The 5,477-nt window shown below is 41.4% G+C and overlaps 1 non-coding gene across 1 annotated transcript; it reads right to left on the bottom strand.

Annotated features, from left to right (window-relative positions):
• Positions 1–430: 430 nt before the first annotated feature.
• Positions 431–502, bottom strand: TRNAD-GUC (transfer RNA aspartic acid (anticodon GUC)). The gene has a single exon. It is a non-coding gene; the product is annotated as a tRNA-Asp (tRNA).
• Between the last annotated feature and the right edge of the window lie 4,975 nt (positions 503–5,477).

The raw sequence follows: 5,477 nt of genomic DNA, 5'->3' as shown, positions 1-5,477 counted from the left end.
ATGAAAGCGTTTTTTTTTTTTTTTTTTTTTTTTTTTTTTTTTAAAGAAAGGAAATGGTTTGTTGTGTGGTACCATGCTGGATGGAAAGAGATTTGAATACTGGAGGAAGAGTTTAAGCACGTTTATGAAGCAACAGAAGCGTAAATAGGTACAAGAAGTGGGGAGTAGACTGTCTCAAGGAAGAAAGGTAGCCGGTGCCATGGAGGTCATGTTACAGACCAAAGGACTAAATGCAGAGGCTACAGAAAAACTACCGTACGTGAAGATATGTTAGTGCCCGCGGTAACATTGGTAGAAATATGCAATGCCATGAGCCTATGAGTTTGAAAATTCAGCATTGAGTACTTAACGTAGGAACACAAGGAAAAAACAAAACAAAAAAACTAGACGACCAGTTAGCTCATTCACTGACTACTTGAAAAAACTGGTTCTCCCCGGCGGGGAATCGAACCCCGGTCTCCCGCGTGACAGGCGGGGATACTAACCACTATACTACCGAGGACTGGCTTACCTGAACGCTGCCAATCATTAACAGCTGTACTACCGGGGATTACTAACTGGTTGGGTTTAAAGAGTGGGTAGACTGAGAAACATAGGAGAGCCGTAAATGTGAAGTAAGGATATTTGTTGATACGTGGGTAGAAGAATGTTCGTAGAGGTGACAGACTAAGTAAAGGCGGCGAAGAGCTTGAGAATGAGTAATCAGAGCTGGGGTGAAATATGTGTAAGAAGGTGAAACATATGGAAGTAGAGAAAGCTAGAGGAATTAACAAGGAATGAAAATAGTTGAAATATACATGAAGAGGCACTTAAGAGTTGCATCCTTTGCTCAGCCTAGTAACCGGCAGAATGAGTATATAGGTGTATGTGAAGCAAATAGAGAAAAGTGTTTGGATGGTTTTTACATGTAGGGTGAAGCTAAGAGTTCGAAGGCTTCGGTGATGTCTGCAAAGGACTTAGTGTTGCATTGCACTGGTGGCGCTGTCAGATAGTCTCACAATGTGCTTTCTCTTTCTCTGTTTCTGGATCCTGCTTCATTCTGTTTCATGGGTGGACGTTAGGGTTGAGATGGTGTGGCTGCTGCTGCTGATGGATTTATACCAGCTCAAAACTTAAAATGTTTCTGTAAGTAGCAGGTTGTCCAATAATAGTGTGTGTTTATGAGTGAAATTTGGAGGTTTGCATATTCCTTAGGCTGTATGGAAAAAAAAAAAAAAAAAAAAAATATATATATATATATATATATATATATATATATATATATATATATATAGATATATATCAGTGTATTTCTTGCATGTTGTGAGAAGGGACTACATAGGATTTTAGCAGAGATCAGGAAACTCGTCCTGTTTGTACTGGAGAAGATCTTTGGCGACCTACTGCAATGAATTTACGTTACAAGCAGCCCCGAACCTCCAACGGCATAGGAGGAGGGGATACTATGCATTCGAGATCAAAAACATCTGAATCACTCTCCCAATTTAAAATTGCTAGAAATCATGCAAAAGCTGTATTAAATCTATCTAAATCAAACTTTCTTCAAAAGCAAGCATCAAAACTACTTAACAACCCTAATGACAATAGAATATTCTGGTCAACTTTTAATTCTTTCAATAATAACTTTAACAAGTCATCTTCCATTCCCCCACTAAAATCTTCAGATGGCAATATTACAAATGACCCACGTGGGAAAGCAGATATCTTTGCTAGTACCTTTGCAAGAAACTCTACCATAGATGATACCAGCCAGAATGTCTCAGTACTGGAACTTGATTCTCCCGAAATTGCCCCACTTAAAATACAGACAAGATTCGTAAAATCCATCCTAGACAGTTTACCTACCAACAAAGCTCCAGGCCCAGATGGAATTCTGCCAATTGTTTTGAAAAAGTGTTCCCCTGAACTTGCCTCTGTCCTAGCCAAATTATTCAGACTATGCATACGTACTTCTTTATTCCCAAATTCATGAAAAGAAGCCAATATCCACCCAGTTCCGAAGAAAGGAAGTTCGTCTGACCCTTCCAATTACAGACCAATAGCTGTCACATCTTCTCTTCGTAAGGTATTTGAAACTTTAATTAATAAGCATATTGTTAAACATCTTGAATCCAACAACTTAATTAGTGATCGACAATACGGTTTTCGCCACGAAAGATCCACCATTGACATACTCAATCTCTTAACTCATACCATCCATCAATCAATTGATTTTTTTGGAGAAACTCATGCAGTAGCTCTTGATATCTCTAAAGCTTTCGACAGAGTATGGCACCGTTCCCTGCTGTCCAAACTCCCTTGCTATGGACTAACGTCTTTTGTTCCTTTGATTTCTTCTTATCTTAGTGACAGGAAAATAAGAGTAAAAGTAGATGATGTATTTTCGAATTTCCACTCAGTTAACGCCGGCGTGCCGCAGGGATCAGTTCTGGCGCCAACCCTATTTCTGGTTCATATTAATGATCTCTTATCTGTCACTCACAATCCCGTTCACTCATATGCAGATGACTCAACACTACATAGCTCATTCACTCTCAGACATCCATTTACAAAGTCTAATATCTCTACCTCTCAACTCAGTACAGTCATCTCCATAAATCAAGATCTAGCTACAATCAGTGAATGGGGACAAAACAACCTTGTCTCTTTTAATGCTAGTAAAACTAAATATATACAGTTTACTAATAGACAGATATTGCCAGATTCGTACATTACCTTCAGTGCTACTAATATTCCCATCTCCAAAAGTATTGAAATTCTTGGTGTCTCACTTAACAGTGCCCTCAGCTGGACCTCTCATGTCAGATCACTTGCTAAAACCGCCTCAAAGAAACTTGGATTATTGTACAGAGTCCGTAACTTCTTCGCCGATGAGCAGTTAGCTATAATTTATAAGAGTCATGTCCGCTCTCAGCTTGAATATTGCTCACCCTTGTGGAATGGTTGTGGAGAGGTTGCATTAAGACAACTAGACAAAATTCAGAATAAAGCTGTTAGAATCATTAACAACCCTGCCATTACATATAAACTACCTCCCCTGCAAGTAAGAAGGAATGTTGCCTCCCTTGCATTATTTTACAGATATTTTTTTTTGGCAAATGCTCAGACGGAGTTGCGTCCATGGTGCCACCTCTCCATGCCTTCCCTCGTGCTACACGGGCATCTGGTAGCGCTCATGACTGGAATGTCACTCAACCATATTGCAGAACTTCTGCCTATCAGAATTCTTTCATTCCCCAAACTGCATCTCTCTGGAACTCGCTTCCCCAGAGTTGTTTTCCTCCAAATTTCAACCCACAACTGTTCAAGTCTAACTGTTACAGATATTTTATGAATAGAGGACACCAGTAATCTGGTGTATGGATTATTTTTTTTTCCCCATTTGTTTTTCCTTCCTCCGTTCTGTTATTTATATATATATATAAAAAAAACGTTTAATATTTCGCCTCTTCCTTTCACTCTGATGATCAAGATTATAGTCCCAGGCCATGAGAGGCTTGGTACGTTTCTCTTCCTTTCACTTTCATCTTCAGGATTATAGTGCCAGGCTAAGAGAGGCTTGGTATGCTTCTCTCCCTGTTGGTGATGGGATTTGATATGATACGTCGGGAAGGTAACGGACGTGCCCTAAGTGTAAACACAGGGTATTAGTAGACGAACTTTTATTCCCACCTGAATCTGGGATATCCTTTCTCCTCTGATTCATGTCCCGAGGTCAAAGAAATATGCTCTATAGATCTGTATACTTTACCTGAATATTGAGATCTGTATAAAGGGGGATGGTGATGCTGGTGTCACGTACCGGTAAGTGCAGATTAGGAGTCAGTTTTAGGCAGGTGTGTTTATTTGTGTGCTGAAGCCTTGTGGTTGTGTTGACGCAGGTGGGAGATTGGTAGGTGTGTGTGTGTGTGTATGCCTCATCCACTTGTGTGTGTGTGTGTGTGTGTGTGTGTGTGTGTGTGTGTGTGTGTGTGTGTGTGTGTGTGTGTGTGTTGCAGGTGCAGGTTTGTGCGAGAATAGGGCTATGTAGGTTTGTCTGTTTATACTGTATAGGTGTGTTTATGTGTACTGGCCTGTGCTCAAGTGTGTGTGTGTGTGTGTGTGTGTATGTGTGAAAGAGAGAGAGAGAGTATTGTAGGTGTTGATGTTAGTGCAATGGGTGTTTTCTTGTTTGCTTGCGTGTGTTTATTTGAATAATATACAGTACCACGGTGTGTGTATAGTGTTTGGATTACAGCTCTAGGTCAGATCGCCTGTGTGTGTGTGTGTGTGTGTGTGTGTGTGTGTGTGTGTGTGTGTGTACGTTCAGTCTCATTTCTCATCTTTACACGTTTACAGTTCTGTTGTGTACATAGTTTTTTTTTTTTATTATTACGTAGCTCCACAACCGTTTTATCTTCTTTTCCTTGTCAGTGCTTCTTTTATTCGTGGCGTTCTTATCACTCTTCCTGTTTCATCCTTCCCTTCTTTCCTCCCATCCCTCCTTTCCTTCTCTCTCATCACCCACAAGCCTAAGCACGTTAAAGACAATCAGCCATCACTTCTAGTAAAAGCCTTTCCCCTCTTTCCCATCTCCTTTCCTCCCTCCCCTCTTATCCTTTTCCTTCATTATCCATCTCTGCCTTGTCCATCTCTTACCTTCCTCTTGTCTATCCTTTTCCTTCCCCTTCCTTCCCTGTCCTTCTTCCCCATCCATCGCTGCCCTTTGTCTTCCCTTTCCCTTTCTGAATTCGTCCATTCTGCCTGTCCCCTTCCTTTCCAGTCCTTCCTTCCATCCGTGTTCCTCCTCTTTCCTTCCTTTTTCTCCCCTGTCCCTTGCTATATATTCCTCACCATTCTCCTGCCTTATTTTTCGTACTCTCTTTTTCTTAGTCATGCCTGTCTTCAATCTGCTCTTCACTCTCCTTCTCCCTCGCCTCCCTTTTCTTATCATCCACTTGGTCTACCCTTCCCTCCTAGTTTTTCTCTCCCATTCTTTTCTCTCGTCCCTTTCCTTTCCTTCGGTTCCATTCCCTTCCCAATCATGTCTTTCTCCCTACTTATCCCTCTTCCCTTCCTTCGCTTTCCCTCCCTCATTCTCTCTACTCAGGATTTCCTAGTCATGCCTCCTTCCTCTCAGCTCTTTACCTCCCTCCCCTCCCCTTCCTCATCTCCCACCTCACCTCTATCTCATTCCCTCCCCTAAGAAAATAACTCCCCCTCACCCACACATCATCTTCCTCTCATCTCCCCTTGACTCCCATTCTCCCCTTCACTCCTTCACTACAATGCTGTATTTTGTAGCTTATTCTTGCCCAGGTCGGTTCATTCAGCTAAGTAGAACCCCTTGGCACTGAAGGGGTTAATGAAGGCTTTATCTAACCCCTCCAGTTCAAAATGTATATCGTAAGCTGAAAAACACTCGTCAGGAAATAGCTGAGTAAAATTAATAATCCCTCTGAAGATTGTAATTCCTATTCTCCCCCCTCGCTTTCTTT

This window comes from Coenobita brevimanus, chromosome 97 (genome assembly GCF_032717465.1).
Source record: "Coenobita brevimanus isolate Jiangsu-jjx chromosome 97, ASM3271746v2, whole genome shotgun sequence".
NCBI classification, from domain to species: Eukaryota; Metazoa; Arthropoda; class Malacostraca; order Decapoda; family Coenobitidae; genus Coenobita; species Coenobita brevimanus.
This window is presented reverse-complemented; position numbering and strand designations above follow the sequence as displayed.